We start from the raw sequence: 24545 nt of genomic DNA, 5'->3' as shown, positions 1-24545 counted from the left end.
AAGTATGTTGCTACTGGAGTGTTTTGGTGTGTGAATAGGGTGCAATACTGTCACGCCCCCAAACCTGTTGGTGATATTACTTATCTAAAGCTGAATCTGAGGTGTCAGTGTAGAAATATAAAACAAAATGAAAATCACACAATACCATTTTAGAAATAGTCGAAAATAAAACATTTGAAATAACAAAAACCAATTACAAAGAGAAATAACACCTTGTGATCTATTTGCTCTAATCTTAATCTTTTGCAATCCTTTTTCGAGTCTTGTATATTTACAAATGTCTCTCTTAGTTCTCTCGATAAATGTGCCGTATCTTGTAAGGCACCTTATGAGCGAAATTCAGTAGGGTTAAACCTCTTTACGTCATTCTTAACTATGTAAAACAATCAAGTTATCAACCAATACTTTATAAATCATAACAATTTGATGCATGTATGCCAAATGAACTTAACTTAATTACTCGTTACTCCATAAGGGTTACATGAAGAAAATGCCCTTTTTTGAATTTATATTTTGTTTAACTAAATTTTGTAGTCTTTAATATAAATAGCTGAAAATCTCTCAAATAAACCCAATGACCTAGTTAAAAGTCAATGTCTTTATCCAGAGAAGAGATGAAGAGAGATAACAATAGTTATAGGGTTAGTGCTTTTGATATCATATGTCATATACAGTTGCATAGTTTTGCTTTTCATGTCTATAATCCAATGCTCATAGGTGTAAGGTGATCTTAACAATACAAACAAAAACCACTGCAAGTGGCCTAGTGGTTCTTGCCTAATTAGGTGTGCTCCCCAACCTATGTTCGAACCCCGAAGCTGTCAAAGTGGCCAGGCACTGTGCTGCAATGCACAGTTAGAGCATTTCACATGCGCCGAATAGGTTTATCTTGAGCCTAGGGAAGCCTTTGGGTTCCCCTTGACAAAGTCAAAAAAAAAAAAAAAACAATACAAATAAAAACCAAGTAGAATGGGACACAAGCATAAGTTATTGGCAATAGCAAGTTCTCAAGCTCAAGGAGTGTGTCATGCTACGTACTAAAAGAGATAGATTTAGTACTCCTTCAGATGAAATTGCTCATCATATACTCTCAATGGTGGATTTAAGAGATCTCACTCGTGTAGGTGCCGTGTCAAAGAGATGTTTTGAGTGCGCAAATCAAACAAGATGAACTGTTTCGATCAGTTCTTGCGTCGTCGTGGGAATAATAAGATACATCATTTTGGTATTTATTTGAATTTCCCGACAAGCCACACCTGCAAGGTATTCCAAGTCATGACGTGGATCGATATTGCAGCAAGGTGCAGTGTTGAAGTGCTTAATCTTCGGTTGACTATGGGCGAGTTTGGCCCCGAGGTGATTAATTTAAAATCAGCTTTAGCTGTGCTGTGAGAATAATCAGCTGTGAAATTAAGTTGCTGGGTGTTTGGTAAACTGTGCTTTTAAAAGTGCTGTGAGTACAAAAGCAGTGTTTAAGTGTTTGGTAAACTTTAGTATAAAAGTGCTGTGAGTTTAGAAAATGACCAAAAAGGACATAATGTTAAAATGGTGTTACTTATATATATTTTTAGAAATAATAACATTTATTGTCTTTATAAGTTATACTCTACTATTTCATTTATCGTGACTTTATGAAGTTCTGGGAAATTTTCGGAGAATTTTTCGAATACCCGAACCATTTATCGTGATTTTCCGAAGTTCTGGAGTTTTGAAAATTTATTTAAGGAAATAGAAATCAAGTGGCGCGATCTTAGCCGTCAATTTCCTCCACCATCCAATCTGGTCTGTTGATCTGGCTTTAAAAGGAAGGAAACAGACCAGATTGGGCCACAAAGCTCGAGAGAAGGAGCTTGAGTTTCTGACCCGAAAGGAGGCCGCTGACCCCGAAGAGAAGCCAGACCGGAACTTTCACCTCCGCCCACCCCACGACGGCGCACGGGCACCATCCTCTTCGTCTCCTCGTACCCATCACGCCTATGGTCTTTGATCGTCTATGCACCAGACGACGAAGAAGAATCGATGGTGAGAAGGTCCGACTGCTCCAGCGAGTGTCAGCGAATTCCGGCGACTCCAGCCACCGATTGGCTTGCATGTGGTATGAAACCTCATCTTCTCGTCATGGTCTACATGCCTGTGTGATTAGTTTCAGAATTCGATTAGGTTCTGATGATTTTCGTTTTTGTGAATTCTCAGCTCCGTCACGGTTCCTCGACTCCGGCGATTTTTTCGGCTCTTCTCAGCTTAGTCCTGGCTTCGTTGCATCTATAGAAGAAAGCTGACCATGATTGGAGTTGGAAGTCACGAACTTGCTGGGTTGTAGGCATTGAATCCTTAGTCCATCTTCAAACCAGTTTCGGCAGTGTTGGGAAACTGAGTTCGGGGCTGGAATATAGATGAAGGCAATATAGGTAAATGATCTCAACTTCTGAAATCTCTTAATCTAAAAGCATCACTTTTGCAACTTGTGGATTATAACATTGGGAAGTGGGAGATTGAATTATAATTCATAATCTCTTGTTTTACCAAACACCCCATCCAGCTTAAATTACTGAATAAGCTGCTTAAGCTGCTTAGACCTCGGGGCCAAACTGGGCCTATGTGATCTAACTATCTAAGGGGAATATGGAAGGATTGCCATCTTCCATATTTCGTTGTGGATCTTTGAGGTCACTATTGGGGAACATGGAGGAGATTTTCAAAGTTCCATCCTTTCCTTGACCCAGTAATCTCCAACGCTTGAACTTGAGGTATGTTAGTTTAGATGAGGAGTTTTCCAAATGGATCTCAAGTTTCTACAAATGCATTAAGGAAATAAAGCTTAAAATGGTTAGCGCGGAAAATATAACCAAAGCTCATCTTTGGAATCATTTACTTTTGTGGCTTGTTCCAAGCTTTGCTGTCTTAACATCTCAGGTGAGAAACTTGAAATTATACATATAAAGTGGAAATTCTATAACCCTGGTAGCAGATCATTGTGCTCCGAATCTAAAGTATTTGAAATGGGTTGGGGATTTTTTGACTTGTGTCACCCAAAACTGGGAAAGTTATTACGTTTAGAAAAGGCTGAGTTTTTTCTAGAGGCCTGGTCCAACAGTGTCTGTGACTTTCACAACACATTTGAGGTTCTTTGCAGTATATACAGGGTTAAAGCACCTATTCTACGCGACAGGACCATTAAGGTATGCAATTTATACAGCAGATAAATATTCTCTTTTAGCGAAAGCAAGATTATTTTGGAATTAGGAATGCTGATTATATTTATACACTAGTACAAAAAGTTAATCACACAACGGAATACAAATCATCTGTTGTGTGTTGAAGTCAGTTTTGTTATACAACGGTGCTAGTTATATTCTGTTGTGTGAATGCCTACAAAGTGATAATTTTTTTATCGGAACTACATTGCACAACGGAATTAAGCATGGTCCGTCGTCTGAGCCTTAAAAAATTTAGCGGCAGATTTCCCTCCATTTTGGAGTTTTGGTTGGATCTTGAAAAACTGAAATTTTGGCTACTAGGACAACGGGTTTTACTATTGCCGTTGTGTGATTGAAAAACTAAGCATCAAAGTTGAAGGATGCTTGCTTAAATGTCTTCACCTAGATAGGCCTAGTGCAAGCTATTGTAATTGTACAACAGATTTAAGATTTTCTGTTGTGTGAACATGCAACTGGGCGGCAACATTTTAACCAAAAATGCTGAAGGCGCCATGTTTCCCTCCATGATTTCACATTTTAATTTTTAGTGATGCACTTAGACGACAGTGAGAGAGATTTCTGTTGTGTGAATAACTTTGAAATTTTTTTACTAGGTTTAAACAAAAGAAAACAAAGCCTTCCACTTAGTCTTCTCTCGACACTCGACACTCTCTCGATACGAAAGGAAATCTCAGTCCTCTCTCACACTCCTCCTCCGCCTTTCTTCGCTGATATACCAATCCAAATCCCCATATCTCCTCCTCCTTGCTCTCAGATCTCCTCCTCCTCACCTTCAAACTATGGTCAATTGAAGAGATGCAAAAGACTAACAGACTCTTCAAGCTCCCTGTCACGAAATTCTAACAGGCTAACATCTCCATGGCCGCCAACCGGGCTGCCGTATCTTCTCCGCCGCAGCGAAGAAGGACCATGTCCGCTCTCGAAGCCCGAATCTCCCTTGTTGCCGCTCTGGCCACCCAAGTCTCCTTCGTCTCCTAGTGACATAAATATTCAAATCCCTTTCCCACAATCTAAAATTTTCCTTTATTTTCAGGTTTAATTGGTTCCGATTTGGTTTTAACATTTGGTGTTTTCTTTCTTATTGTTGCAGTTTTACTCGATTTGCCACCAAGACAGCCAAGTACATCTTCTCCAAGCAGTTCGAGGCTCGAACTCTCGAGGAAGCTCTCATCTCAGTATTGTTTTGGGTTGGTTGTTTCTGATTCTAGTTTGAAATGCTGATTCTGAACCCACTCTGTTGCTATTTCTTTTGTTTTGAAGCTAATTTGTTGATTTCTTTTGTTCGTTTTCATGGATTTGGGAGGTAGATGCTGGAGTGGAGGCCAAAGATTGCTTCTAGATTTATCTGGGTATGATAAATTGTTTTTTTTTAGCTTAAATGATAATATTGAGAATAATTTCTTTTAATCTTTTATCAATTGCAGATTATAATAGAGGTTAGCAGTATATCGTTTGATACATATGCTGATATTGCATCTGAGGGCACAGCTGATTTAAGCATTGTCATTTTGTTTTAGTATATCTCTTTCTGCATCTATTTGTTTGTTATTGGTATGCTTCTGTTTGTGCTTGAGAAAGCTATTGTTTTCTTCAAATGGGTCTAATTATTTGAATGTTTGTTACTGTAAATCCAGGTTGCATTTCTTTTATGGTAAGAACTTGGAGCGACCGACTAGGATAGTGGATCAAAGAGGATTTTTGGTGAGCCCAGTAGACGTTCTATATTTTAGGTTTCACTTTTCTTCAAATCAGCTTCTGGGTATACTTGTTTTCTACTAATTTTAGTCATTTCAATATTGGATTGGCCCCTTGGAGGATTTTGGTCAATTTATTTCTAATGGAGATTATTTCTTTTGATGGAAACTTTAGGTGATATCAATCAAACATTTTGGTGTATATTTTGATGGGTTGAACTTGTAAATTTGGACTTTGGTTGAATTTGTTCACTCATTTAAAAGAATCACGTTGATTTGGACCAAATGTTTAGGGGCTGCTTTAATAGTGTATATTTTGATGGGTTGAACTTGCAAATTTGGACTTTGGTTCAACTTGTTCACTCATTTAAAAGAATTACGTTGATTTAGACCAAGTGTTTAGGGGCCAATTAATGATAGGCAGATTTTAATTCTATAAATAAGTTAATATGGTATAGTGAAACTGCTAGATTGGATTATTTAGCTATACATATATAAGACAAAGTTTGGTCTGGGTCTTATTTTGCATGTTTTGGGAATTCTGGAATTGCATGCATGTAATTGTTGTAATTAGAACAAGCCTTCATAGTAATGGAACTCTACTGAGAGTTAGTTGCAGTTTTATATATGCATTTTCAGTTTTCACTAGGTCGGAGATGGAATCTCTTTTATTTAGTAACCATCAAAATTTAGTTGTACTACTAGAACTTGATGTACACTATCTTCCTCCTGTGATTATTTAGGTAATGGAAACCAGTTAGAGGTGGCTTATTTCTTTATGCTATATGTATACTCATACACACACACACACACTTTTGTTGTCCAATTTGCTTTCTTTTTAAAGAATATGGTTGTGGAATTTTATTGAATTCTCTTAGCTTCAGTTTCTCTACGTAACTGTCAAATTTGATTACTTGCTATTTTGCTCTTTATTCTTCCTTTCTTTTGTTATACATAACACCTGATGTTTTATGTAACAGATGGTTCACTAGAAGTGGCTGGAGAAGAACAAAAGAAGATATAATTTTAGAGGTTAGCTCTAGATTCAGCTTATAATGACCAACCTTGTTTCATTGATTATAACACTTATATTAATGGAAGCTTTCCTCTTCTAATCTTTCATGGATGTCCTCCATCCCTCTCTTTTGTTTTTGAAATCTATCCCACTCCGTTTCATGTTCTAGTTTGATGCCTGTACTACTGCTTATTTGCTTAGATAACTATATCTTGCCATTCTCTGTCATTTATTTCAGTTACTGTGGTATGTGGGTTGTACTCTTACTTCCTTACACTCATTAGTTAACCTTCTTATCCAGATAAATACTCTATTGGCAACTGGAGACAAAAACACTTTTAAGGAAAGCAGTTACCGAGAAAATGTACTTTGTATGCTTCTGTTCTAAATTTTATTATACTATCTGCTGTTTCACTGCTTTCTTAATGTAAAATTTCTGAGACATTATCTATATCTTTCCATTTTCAAGAACTAAAGAATGAAATAAAACAGAGATAATCCATATGGAGTGAGGTTTATTGGGAAATGGTTGAGCCAATTGTCAAAATGCCGGGATGGCTTACTTATCCACATGTGTATTGTTAGCATCTAGATATACTCTATAAATCTTCCAAAATGAATGAATTCTTAATGCTGACTTTTAGAGTATGAACTTGAGTTATGTTCCTTATGGTTGCAGTTTTGTTAGCCTTCTCTGCATTCCCAGCTAACTTCTTTGCCTTATCCCTTCTCTCCTCATTACAGATTGGTGTTGATCCAAAAGTTATTTCCTTATGATATATGCAGGGAGCACTTAGAGTTTCCATGACAAGTCCAGGATTTATCTATGAGCCTTATACACCTCGTGAAAAAGTTCCATTTTTCTGGAGGTTAGTAATTTCTTTTATTATTCTTCGAAATTATTGTACAAGCCTTCATAGCAATGGAACTCTACTAATAATAGAAAAACCATGCTTGCTAAAACCATGCTTGCTAAGGCAGTTGCTTCAGAATCAGTGGCTACCTTTTTTAATGCATCTGCATCTTCACTGACATCAAAATGGGTGTCTCTGTTTTAGTGTTGCATAATTTCATTGCTTGTTCTTCTTCTCTTCTTTCTGCTATGGTTCTTATAGCAATTCTAATAAGTTTTGCTTTCTTTGAAATTAGGGCCATAACAAGGATGCCCACTCTGTGGTAATGATCCAAAGCTCGAGAAGCAAAGTAAATGAGTTTTGGAGTGGGATCTTAGAGCTCGAGAAGCAAGTGCTATGGATTACCTCCTTTCAGCATATGAGCTACCAAGTTTGATTCATGGGTCTAGCGAGTAGCTAGGAATAATGCTTTTGATTCATGTGTAGGTAGTACCTAGGAAAGCTTTCTTGTTTGGTACATTATCTAATAACTTGAATGTTTGGAAGTTTGAAAAACTTATATGATATGAATTAATTAGTGTGGTTTTATGTGGTAACATGGACCATTATTTATGAAAATATATTCCAGGTATGGAATACATAATGAACAAACAACAGCTCAAAACAATGTTGTGAGAACCAAGCTCAGACAACAAACCTAATGTTGCTCACACAATGGTTGATAAAAAGAATTTGTTGTGTGAACTAACAACCAACAACAAAAGAAAACAAAATTCTGTTGTGTGAGATTCATAACACACAACGGAAATAAAATCATCTCTGTTGTCTGAGTAACCAACAGACAAGGGAGATAATTTCACTTCGGTTGTGTGTTGCTTACCTCAGACAACAAAGAATGAGTTATATCTGTTGTCTGTTATTAGTCTCAGACAACAAAGAATAAGTTATACCCGTTGTGTGTTATGAATCTCACACAACAAAGAATAAGTTATACCCGTTGTGTGTTATGAATCTCACACAACAAAGAATCAATTATATCCGTTGTGTGTTATGAATCTCACACAACGGCAAATTTCTTTTTCTGTTGTCTAACTGTCCGGAGGCTTCCCTTCGCATGCCATGCCAGGAACATGCCTGCGCAGAATTCACACAACGGAAAATGGAATTCTGTTGAGCAAAGCATTATCACACAACGGTGAAATCACCGTTGTCTGATTTTTCAATCACACAACACTCACTTAGACCACAGTGAGTTTGGTCATCACACAACACAAATCCACCATCGTCTGATGGATTTTTTGTAGTAGTGATATCTGCTCTACAATCATTTTAAAGCATTTTACAAGGAACAAACCTTGTCCATGAGCCTATCAAATGCATAATAGGGTAGCTAATATTTGATTTTGAACGCTCTATTCTTTTCAATCTACTGATGGCATTGATTTTGCTATAATGTTATTGACTGATCAAGGCTATTTGTGGTTTTGGAAATAGGTTAGCTCGATGTAACTGGTTTTGTTTTTGGGTTTAGATAATAATTTGCCTTTACAATGCTGCAGGTTTTGTTCAGGGAAAGCTCCATGGTTGCACCAATCTTTGATACTTCTTACTTGCGTATAAATACTGTCTAGTCCTAGCAATGGTCCCTCTTATGAGAGGAATGTCAAATTTGTCCAAAGTATTCAATAAGTCTGACCGTTCCTTTTTTTTTTTAACTAATCAATCATTTCATTCAACTCAAGCCAGAATGGCACGGATACATACCTTCCCTTGCCATACCAAGGACAAGTTTAGGATGTGGTATGCTAGCACCACCCATCAGACAACCAGTGCTCACTTATTCAAAAGCGAGCCTAAGAACCATGCAAGTACAAACATAGCAATTAGGCAAAGTTTAGAAACAAAATAAAACTAAAATTTCTCCTTGCCCTTAACAGTTGGGCTAGGAGATTTGGAGAGATAAGAAAAACAAGTCTCTTGTGCATCTGCCACCTTTTTTGACTTCGGGGGATTTTTATTTCTTGATCCCAGAGGTCTTCCTCTCTTCTTCTTTGTTTCAGAACTTGTTGGCATCACATCTTTAGGCACTTGAATATTACCTGGAGCTTCAATCATACCCAAAGACTGAGCAGAAAACTTACTTGTGAACATTGGTATTTTCTGCTTCTTTACTTGAATATCAGGGAGTACCGGTTTGAATAATTCTGACAGCAGGAACTTTAGCTTCTGGGGAGATTTTGTAGGAGAAGGAGGAAGCAGACGCTTGTCACCTCACTGCTCTTTTTTGCCTTCTTCAATCGGGGCAGCTTCACCTTTGTCCTTAGAATCATTTGGCTCTTGGGTATTGTTGGCTTATCTGGCTCCAACCCCTCCTCAAGCTCCATGAGTTCGGTAGTACCTGCAGGTGTAGGGTTTGGTACCCCCGAGTCCGAAGTTGCAATCAATGCTAACGCCAAGGGATGTACCTCCTCCCCCTTGTCTTTCAGATTCAGAGATCTGTCACGCAATATGACAGGTTTACGTGCCCTACCTGCTTCCTTGGGTTGGAAGAGAGTCCTGCAAATAGATGGGAGAATAGGTGTTTGTACACCTTGAAAACGGAAGGTTCCATTCACAAATTTATTTGTGATAAACCCTAAGGAAGGGCCAACAATGTCTTTTCTGTGTTCTCCATTTTCATGCACTGCCTGCGGTGTAGTATGACTGCCAAGCAAAGGGCAATGATCTCCCTCATGGTAAATCAGATTACAGTGATCACACTTGCCCACCAGGTTTTCAAAAAAAATATGAAATTTCAGCTTCAACCCTAGGTGCCAATTTTAGGGTTCTCTTGAGAAAGAAAGGTTTCGAGATGTCATGTTGAACATGAACCCTAACCTTGCCAGTAGTTGCAAAAAACTTATCATCTAATTCAAGGAACTTACCCGCCACCGAAGCAATGTTCCGGATCATGTCTGGTTCCTCAAACAACGGCGATATATTACTGATCCGAACCCAGAAGAATAGTGAGGTCAGATCCACGTCTGCAACAAGGGTGATGCCATCATAATCTTGAAGCACGATCGAAGCTTGCTGAAAACGCCATGGTCCTCCCTTCAAGACCTTGTTACGGTCCTTACGTAGGTCAAAAGCAATGACAAAACGGTTTGATGCTCGTTCTTGAATCTTGAAATCTTTGTCTAGAACCCAGACTCTTCGAAAGAATCGCTTCATATCATTCAGAGAGGCCGGTTTCTTCACAAGAGGATGTGCCAACAGAAAGGATTGTTTGGCACGTCGTTGGATTCCGTTAGAGGGTCGTGAAACATCCACCACATCGCTGCTAGCAAGCGCCAGCGATGCAGCAAAGGAAGATGTCACAGCATCGATGTTGGACATGTTGCCGGAAATTGGGATCCAAGAGCGACTTATGTCGCTTTGTTTGCTGGGGTTGGCGGCCGCGCACATAGCACTGCCTTTAGGTTTTTTTTTTTCAGTAAGGGAATGTGATTTTTAATTTTAGGAGTCTGACCGTTCCTTATTCCTCCTCAAATCGAAAGTAAGTTAAAAGTATATGTTTCTGTTCTCTCGCTCACACACCATACACATGCAAAGAGATTAGAATGAGGAGCATATTGATTTTGGTCAAAGTTGCCTTGTTAGAATTGGATTTTTTACATATGTAGAGTGTTTTAGTTGGTGCGGATCCGTGGCATCACAAATTATAGTTAAAATTATACTTCAATTATCAACCATATATTAGATCAAAAGGCTATCAATGGCTAACCAAGTGTATACCTTTTTTTAGAGGCTCCGTCTCTCTCTCTTTAAAGTTTTCTCTCAAAAACCTAGCTCGTCTTCTGACATACTCGAACGGCGCTCGTCCGGTGGTGGCCTGGCATCTATATCGGCCTTGGTCACATGATGTCAGGGCTGCTGTCAGACTGGCCTCAAAGGCTTGCTTATAGTTGTTCTCAGTTTGTCTCTTTGGTTGGAGTTTGACGACATCGCTGCCGGATCTTGGTATGTTGGAAACTGTGGCATGTGAGATCAACGGCGACATGGTGGGTCAAGGGGCAACGCATAGGTGATGGCTTTGATGGAGGCGTAGGCAGCAGAGTTGTTTGGTTGTGACTTGGTGCGGTGGAGATCGATCCTAGTAGGTTGGGTCTTCTCCTGTTGGGTTTCGCTGAGGGCTCCGGTTGACCGCATCGGGTGATCGTGGTGGTGGTGTTCCTCGTGGTGGCGGCAGGGCTGCTATGTTAGACTATTGGTGGCTTAGCACAGTGCGACAGGGGTTAGATTGGCTGCTTGCTGTTAGGCTTGGGTTAGGGCAAACTGTGGGCTATAACGCTGTGGCCTCTATTTTTAGTTTTTGTTTTAGCTAAATAATTCCCTATTTTTTTAGGGCCCTATGCTTGTTAGTTTAGATTACTTAATGAGCCCTAACGAGTGTAGTTTTGCTTGTCTATTTGCTATGTTTTTTTTTTCCATAGCTTATAGGCTCGCTTTTAAGTGAGCGATAAGTTCGAATATAGTTGGTCTATCCTATGTATCATTGTGGTTTCACCACGAAGCCTTGTTCTGTCCATTGTCAGGCAGCGGGTGGATATGTAAGAGTATCTTTAGCAGACTCTCTATTTTCGCTCTTTAGCTATTTTAGAGAGTATGTTTAGCTTTTTATATATTTTAGCTGCTGCACCGGACTCCTAAGTGGCTCTCTATTATAACTTTTAGCTATCTTGCTCCTAAATATAGAGAGCGAGATGAGGCTCTCTATAATTTAAACATTCCTATTGAATTATTTTATATAACATATAAATATATTTATATTATTTAATCTTTATTTTAAAAAATAATATAAATTCAAAACTAGCTAGAATAGAGAGCACTGATGCGGACGTATTTCTAAAATGGCTAGCCAAAATGACTTTTTAGCTACTTTAGCTAATATTTAACTCAAAAATAGCTAGCATTGCTAAATATGCTCTAATGGCCTTCTTGGCATGAGTTTTATCAATGAAATTACCTTTAATTCAAAAAAGACTTCAATGGATGATATTAAGTTTGAATTTTTCATTTTTTTTCTCTCTCACTGAATTAATTTAATCATAACTAAAAATTCATTAATTAAAGAAAAATAAGGAAAGACAATCTTCGAAGGAATTCTTTCCTCTTCTTCAATGTTGTCTCTCTCCATGGTATAATCCAATTGAACACAAGACATCAATTATACTACAATTACCAGTTGAACTTTTGCACCTAGAATTCTCTTAAATATAAAGTTTGATTATAATTCCAGTTGAACCTTTTCATCCTTCCTGAAAAAGAGAATTCTATTTTGTATGGTAGGATGCATTTGAGAAGCTCTAGTGTCTGTTTACATTTACAGATTGAGCGAGATACTTTGGAGATTTTAATTACAATGCCAACCATATCCTCTTGAGTATGATGATACGATCAAATAGTGTGCACATAATGCTTTTCTTTATGGGTTGCAAAGAAAACAGGGTGAAAAGGTTGGTAATTGAAGTATAATTGGAGTCTTTTGTTCAATTAAATTAGAGTTTTTTTATTGGAACCTCCAAATTTACTCACTTGACCTCCTATACTTTTTACAACTCTTATCAAATTTTCAAATACTAAATTTACTCACTACACCTCACTAAAGTTCCTTAAATAGTCTCACTCATATAATTTGCAAACAAACTATTATCTTTAATATAAAAAACTTAGTCATTTCAATGATTAATTACATGTCTATTCCTTGATCAGACAACATAAATCTCTTATCCAATAAAAAAAATCAAAATTAATTTCTAATCAACAAGAAAATAACATGAACTATTCTGTGGTTTTTTTTTTAAACTTTTTTTTCTTTTTCTCTTTTAGCTGTGCCAAAAAAAAATGAAGATTAATCATTTATTCTTAATGTTTATTTTTTTTGTCTATTTTCTGTACCTCATGATTACTTATTTAAATATTTTTTTTATAGTTTTTCTTTAACTGCTAGTTTATTTATTTATTTTTTTTTCAAATATAATAGATAGACTTAGATTTAGATCATAATAGGATTTATTTTGTTCTCCCTCACAATATGCATTCTGTTAAAGGAAAAACACATTATGTGCCTTCGTCAAAGTGACTGACGAAGAGCAAATCAAGGAATTAGCAATTATCATCAATCAGTAAAGATTACAGATCAATTAGCATTTAATGTCATCATTGTAATTGATATTTCCGTTGTAATTCTCTCCCTATATAAAGGGACTATGAAATGAAATGAGTAGAACAATTCCAATTCCATTTTATTTTTACACGTTCAACATGTATATCATATATTTTTATGTCACATGATTTTAATCATATTTTTAATTATATATGAATGCTTTAATGAGCATGTAATGAAATTGGAAAATGAAAATAGATAAGGAAAATAATGAAGAATGCAATCTAATATTATTGAATTGAAAAGTCTAGAGAAATAAAAATAATATTTTTTTGATATAATTATTGTCTTTAATAGTCATTTTATAGTAGGTTATATATGTAATTTAATAATTCATAATGGAGTGAGGTCAAGTGAGCAGATTTGGAGGTCTCAATAGAAACACTCATTGGATTATACCATGAAGAGAGACAACGTTGAAGAGGAAGAAAGAATTCCTACAACTAATTGAGAATGGTGGGTGGGAGTCTGTGAACGCCATAGGAGGATACCAAGGGATCCAAGGGGGTCCCCAACGTCCAAGGTATGACCCATATTCGAACACTTATAACCCTAGATGGAGGGACCACCCAAACTTCAAGTGGACCAATAATGAGAACATTCAGAACCCTCTTGGTGGCAGTTTCCAAAGTCCTCAAGGCTTTTTTCAGAGGCCTCAGGTCTCTCAAAACTTTGCTTCTAACTCAAATACTTTTTCCAATCCTAATTATGATAAGATTATTGAGGCACTAACCAATTCCACTCAAGCCTTGGTTCAAGGACAACAGAACCATACCAAGGACATTGCAAACCTTAAGAAGCAAATGGGACAAGTGGTGGACTTCATGACCAAGTTTCACTAAACTGGTAAGCTTCCGAGCAATACAATTCCAAACCCAAAGGGAGGCTTTGAAGGCCCAACCAACTGAGGACAAGAGGAAACCACGTCTAGGTTGAGAAGACGTTAAAACCAAGTGCTACTTGGGAGGCAACCCAATTCAATCATATTTGCTTTCTCTTTCCCTATTTCTTTTACTTTTCAATTTTCTCCTCTGTTTTAGTGTTTATTTTCGTAAATTTCATTCCTATATGCTTAATTGTTTCCTTGCATGCTTATGATTGAGTACATTGAGGACAATGCAATATTTAAGTGTGGGGGAGGGGATTTATACTTTTGTCTTGAGTCATATATATTGAAAAAAATAAAAAAAATAAAATGGAAAAATGTCAAAAAAAAAAAATTTATTTTTGCTTTTGGTTTTTGAGTTATAGGATGTCTTTCAACTGTCTAAGATGAGCTTATATCTCTGAAATTATGGCTACAAGAGGATCACAATATTGAGATGATTTTAAATGGTATTCTTTGGTTAATTGAGATATATGAAAAACATGTGCCTGAGTAGTAGGTATGGATTTCGTGACCTTGGTACAGAATATGAGCATGTTAGGATGAGTTTTGATTCATAAAAGCTCATGTGAGATATTTGAGCCCATTTCCCTTTTTCTTGGAGTGATAAATGAAAAATATATTCTTATTTTCTTGGCGATGTTTTGATGATCTCATTATTCGTTCATTTGATTGATTGCTTGTCATAGATTAAGTTTAATGGACTAGAGAATGCTAGAATTCACTCTTGTGCTTGTTGAGACTTTTATCAATACATGTCCCTGATTCTGAAAATGATAAAGGCACCCTAGGAATTACCACCATTGCCAAATAAGCTTGTGTCCCCTAATTGTGTACACAAGATGTGCACCCTTTAGATAAACCCCTTTGAGCCTACATTAAGCATTTTCTTTCATCACCCTTAAAATCCTTAACCCCTGAACTTTAGTATAGTTACAATCCTACCATTTGTTCTAAAAACTTAGTGGAGCTAATTTTGAGACTTTACTTGAGGATTTGGCATCAGGGATGAAGGATGAGAAGAGGTGAAAGTTCAAGTGTGGGGGTAGACTTGTCCATGAAAAGAAAATATTATGTGGAAAAAAAAAATTGTGTATGGCAAAAGAAAAGAAAAAGAAAGAAAGAAAGAAAATATATATATATATATATATATATGGATTTTAGTCACCCATACTTGGTGAGTTTGGAGATTGTTTTGAATTGAAGGCCCAATATTGAAAGATTTGGTCTTTATCCAATTCACTAGAGTTCAAAAGAACTTTAGAATGAAGATTAGGCCCAACATGAAGACATTAGGCCTTTTACTTTGCCTCTATGGGTGTGACGTTTTACTTGGTGGACTTCTAGAAGTCTCTCTGCATCAACATGAGCTCTGCTAGGTTTTTAGGACACTTTGTTAAATTCCTTACCCATTCATTTCTTAAAACCTTAAGCCTTGCCCCCATTACAACCCTTAATAAGACCTTCTTGATCCTTAAGATGAGACAACTTTTGATCTGTGGAGATGAGTTATACGAGTTGAACCTATGGCTTGGGACCATCCGTGCAAGTAGTTGATATCTTTCATGAGATCTTTGAAAAAAAAAGTTATATTCACAAAGTGCCTTTCGTTTCTTATATATGTGAGCTATTTGATTGCCTTAAGATATGTTCTCTCACATATAATTGAGTGATTATAAGCTTTTAAGCATTGCCCTGATCTGAGAGAAGAAAGAGTGGATATACCTTGTGAGGATATGAATCATACTTGTCTGAAACATGCTGAGCTCCACCCCATCACCATTGTTACAACCAAGTCCTACTTGTGTATGTGTGGATTATGTGTTTTAATTAACTCTTGAATGCCTAAACATTGATTCTTGGTTGAGTGCTAATCTTGATGTTGTAAGAGATTTCTGAGACAAAATGTTGAAGGGCAATAGAGTCTTTGTATGTTGTAACGTTTGAGTCTTTCTGTCTTTGTTTTCGTTGAGTCTAGTTGTGTCTATGTTGTGATTTTGCTAAGGGACTAGCAAAAGCTAAGTGTGGGGGAATTTGATAGGAGCATTTTAATGCGACATTTTAAGTGTTATTTCATCATATTTACTTAGTTATTTCCTTAAATAAATTCTTTTGGTTTAGGAAAGTTTCTATTTCCTATTTTTAGAAAGTTTCCATTTCTTATTTGTAGAAAGTTTCTATTTTCCATTTTCAGTTTCTATTTTTAGTAATAGTTTCTATTTTCAGGTCCTTGGAGCAAACAAGCTTAAATGAGCTCAAGAGAGGCAAGAGGAGCTAGTCAACGTTGGAGGGAGCTAAGGCAAGACACAAAGGGCTGCATAAATGAGCTGAAATGAAGAAATGAAGTTTTCCTGTTTCAACCAGGAAACCCTGTTCAGAAAAGGAAACTTTATCAAAGCAAGACTCCTGAGCCAACCAGGAAGCATGATCGAAATACCAAAGGGAAATGACGTTGAGAGAAGATTCATGGAGGCACTAGGAGACTATAAGGCTTGAAGATGACGCAAGGAGGCCCAAGATCCTTCTAGACTATTGTGGATTTCGGCAAAACAATGAAGGCCCATTGGAATTAGGGTTTGTGACGCATGAGAGATATTCTTGGAAGATTTATATGTGTTTGCCGTGAAATACCAAGAGGAATAGAAGGATACAATGTGAAAATCAAGAAAATATCAAGAGATTACGTTGGAGATTTTCTTGGGAGAGTTTTAAGGAAAGCTGAAGTGTGTGCAACAAGAAAAGGTTCAAAACAAGTCTAGATTCGTTCCCTAATTTCTCTAAAGATATTTTGGCCGAAATTGGTGAAGAAAATCAGAAAAAAATCCTATACATTTCGGCAATAATATATTAGGGACTTATTTTGAAGACTTTTGATTGGTTGGACAACACAATAGGGCTTACATGGCAATTTGTGATTGGTTGGAGTTATGTGGCATTTTCAGATAATTCCTTGGGAAAATAATAGAAGATTCATGAAGCTTGGAGAGCACTTTGCCGTCCCCTATATATACTCCCCTATAGCTTGACTTTAGACACAGTTATTCATTCAGAAAATTCACACCAAAACGTCAAGTATCTCTCCCTCTCTCCATCCTCTAGTTGCAAGCTCCACGGTTTTCAAGCAAGGAAGAAGAAGAGAAGAAGGAGCCGTGTGACCTAGCCTCCATCATCCACCTTGAAGACTTGCTTCCAAGATTCAAGAATCCAACGTGAAGCCCTCCCTCTCCATCTCCAACTCATGGTGTAATTCGTTCTCTTTCTTTGTAACCTTTTAGGTTTTCCTTGTTTTATTTTGGTTGGAATTGTTTCTAGTTGACAATAACGTTAGAGCAAAGTTTAAAGCCCAATTCTTATGATTGAATGAAATTTTCGATTCTTATGATTGTGATTCTAAGTTGCTTTTCTGAGATTGTTCAATTGAATTTACTTGATTGATATCTTTTATATGTTTATTCTAATTGGTTCAAAACTTTTAGGGTTTATGTATAATTGGTGCTAGATTTAAGTTAATGATTCACCTAATAGTTTTTTGAACTTAAATAAAAAGTAGTAAAGGTTTTGGACAAAAATCGAATTCAATTGAAAATGATTGCAAATAGATGAACTTATTCATACTAGGTTATGCACTTAAGTTGATAACCTTTCTCTATGTATATTTTGTTGAACATGTTTTGATTAGCTAGCTTTCTAGACTTTGATTGCATGTTTAATAGGATTGATCTAGGTGCTTTCACTTAGGTTAATTAGTAAAGGAAAGTAAAATATGGAAAATCATTTGCTTCGAATGTTTTACATGATCAACTTCTTTCTCATGACTTAGATGATCAATTATAGGGTTCTAATCGAATTTGATTATATGGAATTGGTTTTGATCTTTGTTCCTTACGTTCCACTTTTGTATATGTGTTTTTATATTTTCTTTGTTTTGTTTATTTTAATTTTCGAAAACCTAAGTCTAAACCCCCCTTAATTTCGTTACTTGTATATATTTTTGTAAATATTATACTTTGTTTTTATTTTAATTCTTTATTTGTTTTGCAATGACAGGTGTACCCTTAATCCCCGGATTAGAACGATCCCTATTTACCATATACTAACGATGACATTTTCAGGGTTAAATTGCGCGCTTGCTTTTAGAGATGTCACAATCCGAAAAGTTTGGCACGCAAATCTTCAAACTTGGTGCTTGATTATAATGAAAAAAGAATAGTCTTTGCCCTATATGTAAATCTTCCAAACTCTGAATTTGACATCCTACACAAAGCATTCATACACTGTTAATACAGCTCTAGATACATTACTACTGCATTACTAGAAATCAAGCTCTACTGCTACTGCGTTACTGGAATTCAAACTTTAGATACATCAAAGTAAAAATACTACTAAAAAATACATAAATCACTAAACGAGAAGGAGTATAAAGCTGCTACTACACTAACTGAAACATTAAACCAACAAAACTAGAAAACCTGCTACTGCATTACTGGAAATCAAAGTCTATATATACAAAACTCAATCATCACAAAACAGAGAGTTTTGAAGGAACTTGAAAATAGATTTAGAACACTATTAGAACTTCGATAAAAAAATTAGAACAACACAAAACTCTACAACTCTTCAACAAAAATCAATAAGCAAATTCAAAAAGATAACATCAAGCATAGCAGAAGAAGAATCGAAGTAAAATTAAGAGGATCAACATACAAATCCTTCAATAGAAACATCAACAAAATTAAATTAATTGAAACGAAGTAAAATCAAAACAAATTCACAAATTTTTGAAACTAAGAGTAGAGGAAGAAGCTGAAAAATTCGAGAGAAAACTAAAGAATAATAGATGAAGGAAGCATCAAATTTTCCTGGAAGCTCAATCTTCTTCAATCGGAGAAGCAAAATCAAGCTTCAATGGAAGAAAATCCCCTGTTTCAATCTCTTCGTTCTAACAAACGAAGAGAAACTGGGTTTCTCTCTCATCAATCTAAAATTTGAATTATTAAGTTAATTTAGTTGTCTTAAGGTTAATTTGGTAAATCAGCTTATGACACATGGCAGTCAGAGAATAACTTGTCCTTAAATGTAAATATTTGTCCTTATAAGCTTAGAACCAATCAACCAACTTATAAGGATGTATTTGTGAAATCATTTTTTGTCAAGGAGTTATATGTAGTTTGTTATATGATTAATAGTGTTTGCTACCAAAGGTATTTAGAGTTTAAAAACGCCATTAAAAATAGATTTAATGACGTTTTTCAAACACCATTAATGTATTTTTGTGTAGTAGTATACATCACTTGCTTTACTTGTTTGAAGATGAATTACTGAAATGAATCTTCCAGTCATCTCATTTACAACACACGCTTCAGTCATACCCCTTTTGACTAATTGTTTCTGAACAATGAAGTGTTCCTGACATCAGCAAAGACAGTTTCTGCATTTTTCCGCCCAGAGCCCATTGCAAAGAAACCATCTGGTAAATTGAAAATCACGCATGTCTTCTTCATTTTTGATTTTTTTTGTATTGTAGTTGGTTAAAAATCGATGCATACAGGTTAACTACCAAGAAATATAGCATTAACCATAAGATAAGCAACAAATCAGTAAGTCCAAAAAACAAGTTTAGTGATAACATGAAGCGTTCCTGACATCAGCAAAGACAGTTTCTGCATTTTTCCACCTAGAGTCCGTTGCAAAGAAACCATCTGGTAAATTGAAAATCACGCATGTCTTCTTCATTTTTGATTTTTTTGTATTGTAGTCGATTAAAAATCGATGCATACATGGTAACTACCAAAACATATAGCATTAACCATAAGATAAGCAGCAAATCAGTAAGTCCAACAAAAAAAGTTTAGTGATAACATGAAAGAATTGAAAGAGAAAACACTGGCTTACTTGGGTATATCACAACAAAAGAAAAAAAATAAAAAATTAGAGTTAAAATCATTACCCCATTTTTCAACAATCCTCCAATAAATATATCAATTTTGCCTTCACTTTTGGGATGAAAGTCATACCCTCATGCAACAACTTCAGGAAGAGTCACTTTCCGCTTAACGTCCTTGAACTTGCTACGACATGGGAAATAAACTCTTTGCCAATTTGGACATGCTCAATGTAAGCCATGTAGGTTTGGTCACCAGACACTTCAAACTTGTTCAAATGTTCACCCGCGATATATGTCTTTGAACCAGCTTCAAACATCTCCCGTGACTCCATCCCGACAACAAAACTATAACTTTTATAAGAAAAAATTAATGTTGCCCTTTTGATGCATGCTTGAAAGTCAAAGACCTACAAAAGAAAAAATGAGCATTGCTCTTTAATTTCTTGCTAAATATAGTAAAGCATCGTTAATTTACATTAGCATGAGGACGTAAGTTGGTCGGTAGGGGGGAAATGTCCCGTTATTTTTTTTTTCATTCAAACAACATAACATTCTTTATAAGTATTGTACAATATTCTTCTATCTAAAAAATTCTAAACTTGTACAACGAAAATTTCTCACACTTGTTGTATGAAGTAATTTCCATCAATACATGACGGAAATATTTTTTTCATTGTGTGAGAAGCATCGTCTGTTGGGGTTTTTGGTGTAGTGCTAGAGGATGAAGATGATTGATTGAATGACTAAAGCTGATAACTGAAAATATATTCAACTATTTAATTGAGGAAATGAGTTGGAAAACTGAAACCTAGAGTCGTAGAGTCTTTTAAAGTCTTAATTAAGTCTTATCCTAGACCTACACTTCTAGTTAGTCTTATTTGATTACTAAATTGTTTATTAATTAATGTACAATTGGGAAACCCAAAGCGTGTTGGAGAGTTCAACATCTCATGCCTTGAAAAACTGAACATCCATTTTTTTTTCAATTATAAAATACGAAAATACATAAAATTCTCGTTTAATACGTTTAGTATAAAAAAAATGTGTTTTGATTTGGAATGAAAACGGACGTTTTATTCAAAAATACACCAGTTTCTGAAACTTACTTACTAGACTACAGGTAAGTTACATCTATAAGGATTAGGAATAACATATTCCTTATTCAAAAAAGGAATAACATATTCCTTCCTTAATAATACTTGTAATGACCGAGATTTTTGTAATAATTCTTGTTTGGCCTGAATTTAATAAAGTCCCAATTGTTACGAAATGTAGTTTCGATATCTTACTCCATTTAATGTTTCAAAAAATCGAAATGGTTCGGAAAATTTAAAATGCTCGAAAACGCTTAAGATTTAGAAATTGACTTTTTATACATTAAGATTTTGCAAAAACTTCCTTCACAAAAGTCGTAGAGCACATCAATACGAGTTCGTGCATATGTGGAATGTAAAAAATCAGAGTTCATATGAAGAAGTTATGGCTTTCGAAAAAAGTTTTCATTTTTGTATAATGAAGGAATTTTTCTGATATTTGCAAAGAAGGACATAATTTCCAAAAATAGAAATTTGTCCCTCTCTCTCTCCCGACTGGAAATCTCCCTTTCCATTCAACTGGCCATAGCTTAAACGTTCGGCCACCTTTGGACGTGCCACCACGGCGCTGGCTTCACCTCTTCCTCCTTTGTCGACCAGTGGTAACATCTTTGCCTATCTCAGCCCCTAGACGCCGCTACTGGAAAAGCCCAATCCAAAACCCATATTTCAATCAACGCCGATTTCTCTCTCCTCCGGTCACCATAGCTCGAGTCGTCGGGCATCTAGAATCCTCAGAAGCTGCTGATCATGCTCCTGAAGTGGTTTTAACAGAAACGAAGCGTGGAAGGAGAATCGAAGCAAATCGAAAAACTGGGCAAATTTTCCAATCTACTTTCTGTTGAGGTATTTTATGGCTTTTCTGCTTTGATTAAGACCTTGTGCTAGTTGGGAAAGTTGTTGAGCATGTTGAGAGGAAGAGTTTAGTGTAGGTTTCACCGCCCAACTCGGAAGTCGCCGTCTGTGGCGGCGCTTTGCGGCAGCTTCCCACCCCTCTAGGGATAGTTTCTATTCCTGATTATAATCTACTTGTCGATACGAGCATTTCAATATACAACATGTAATTTTTGGGGATTGTATGATTATGTTAGGGATTTTACGGTTTCGATCGTTTCAGTTTTTGATCCGTGAGGATCAAGCCATCCGATCGACTTGTAGTTTTGATATATTGATCGTAGAAGTGTTCCGATGACTTTGTGTGGTCTTAGATGAGGATCCGACCATTGGATCTTCGTATAATTGTGAAAAGACAATTCAAAAGGTGATCTATGAGGATCTGACCGTTGGATTGTCGTATAATTTTGAGAGAATGATTGTAAGGGAAATTCGGGAGGGTCCAGTCGTTGGATCGTTGTATAAATTAGTCAAGATAATCCTCAAGGCTATCCATGAGAATCCAACTATTGGATCGTTGCATAATTGTGTTTTGTGAATTGTGTGTGTTAAGTTGAGACCGTATGTGATTAGGTACTTGACGGAATTGTTCTGGGCGAATATTTTGTGACTGTGTGATCTTGACTGTGAGAGAAGACGCAGCTGGAATTAGAGGTGAGTAAATCTCACATGGTTCATTTACGAAACAAATTTCATTATTGTACATTTATTTGCTAAATTGTGAAAACTGTTTTATGGAAATAATATTTGTTTTAAATAATATGGACTTGATCTTCTACAGTCCATGAGTAAGTAAGAATAAGATTTTAATTATAATTAAAAATGAATTTCTCGATTTTGGTGCATGTGAACTATAGTTGGTATTAGTAGGCATCCCTGAGTAGATGACTGCTTATATATATATATATATATATATATATATATATATATCTGGATGGTGTGACATTGTGATATGTAGACTTTTGGTGATTTCATTCATATTATTGAATTGAACATTTACTTATGCTAGAAATATATTTGATGATTTAAATTGTTGAAAGAGTGATTTGGAGTTGTGGTGTGACATTTGTGAGTTGTGTGGGATTTCTTTAAATGTCTTGTTCTGGGGGCCGAATGGTCCAAATTTCGAAGGTTACAGTGATACCTGAGTACAATATATCGGATGCTTGAACCTTGGCCGAGGTGACAGACAACGATTTAGTTAGAGCTCTAGTCTGTTGCAAGAGTACTGTCATGGTGGTAGTTGTGTTACTGCATCATGAGTACGTAGTTTTGGAGAATGTTTGTGGTGTCTTCTTTGGTTTCCAGGTGAGATTGGGTTTGTTATTTAAATGGTGGAATAGATGTGATTGATTTGATTTATCCTTGAGTTGAATAATTATTATTCATGTGGGTTGTGTCAATTGATTTGAGTTTACTTATACAAGCTTCAAAAGCTTACCAGGTTTGTTGTTTGGAATCCCGGTGCACTATTCCATGGTGTAGGGTTTATTCCTGCAGGTGAGGACGATCAGGGTGGGGATCGAGTTGTGTAGTGCAGCTGTATTAGGTTCCGACCTAATTGTTTTTTTATATTGCGTTTGTGTATGCTCTTAGAGAGCCTTACATTTTATTTGGTGATGTAATAATTGACTCAAGGGAATTGAGATTTGTATTTCAGTTTGTTTGTTGTGTGGTTTATTCGAAAAAAAATTTCTGCGTCTTTGAACAGATTAGTGGAGTTTTTCACATTTCAGATTTAAATTTATTTATTCAAAATTTTGGAGCGTACTAATAGAATTGCCAATCCTATTCAGACACTAATTCTATTTTGCCTTGGAAAAACTCAAAAGTTTGTCACATTATAAAAGGCCAAACCCGCTGCTTAAGTTATCAAAAACTGCCGTGCATCTTCTTCACACCGACAAAACTCAAAGCGCAATGGTAAGTACATCCCTGAGAAGGGAGTTGAAGAGACAAAGAAGAAAGCTCGAGATACTGAATCTGAACCATAAAGTCGAAGTCGAATATATACCAAAGCAAAAAACCGACGAGAAATTATATTTTACGGACGAGGAATATGCAAGCAGGCGCTTGATTATATCAGAGGACAAAGCCGTCTAGTTTGCGACGCAGGCGAGAAGGAGATGGAAGAAGGAAAATAGAAAGCTCCACATACCGAATCTGAACAACAGAGCCGAAGTCGCGGAGCTTAGGAAAAGGCTTCAAAGAAAGACAAGCTCTGACCTTATAATAAAAGAAGACGGAGAAGTAAAAGATTATGAATATGGCTGTGGCGTTTGTGCTAACATGGATGAGAATCACTATGATTCGGACTGCCCATGGCTAGATAAACTGCCACCAGACCAAACTATTGTTGGCCCTTACTATGACATAGTTTGCATCGGCTGTGGCCAGATTGGTGAGCTGTGCTGTTCCAAGAGAGGTTCCAAGCGAGGATATGCTGTTCTCAAGTCCTGTATATTTTGTCAGGCAGCTGGTCATGACTGGCCTTGGGAATGCCTCACTGGCCCCAAGATTCCGGGGCTCACGGAGGAGCTCATCGAGGAGGTCATATCCTCTTGAACCATCCTGCAAGATTTCGGGGCTCATGGAGGACGTCCGCTCCTCCTCCGAACCTAGCTTCCATCTGTTGAAATAGCAAATCAACGGAGGGATGATATAGCTAAGCTGTTTTGTTTTAGTTCTTCGTATCACCATTAATCGTTTCAGTCATATATATATATATATATATATATATATATAGGTTTAAGTCAAGTTGTATTGGATTTACTGCAGACCCTGCATGCAAGAAAACC

This window comes from Rosa chinensis, chromosome 7, assembly GCF_002994745.2.
Source record: "Rosa chinensis cultivar Old Blush chromosome 7, RchiOBHm-V2, whole genome shotgun sequence".
Taxonomy (NCBI): domain Eukaryota; kingdom Viridiplantae; phylum Streptophyta; class Magnoliopsida; order Rosales; family Rosaceae; genus Rosa; species Rosa chinensis.
The sequence above is the reverse complement of the archived record's forward strand: the minus strand, read 5'-3'. Positions refer to the sequence as shown.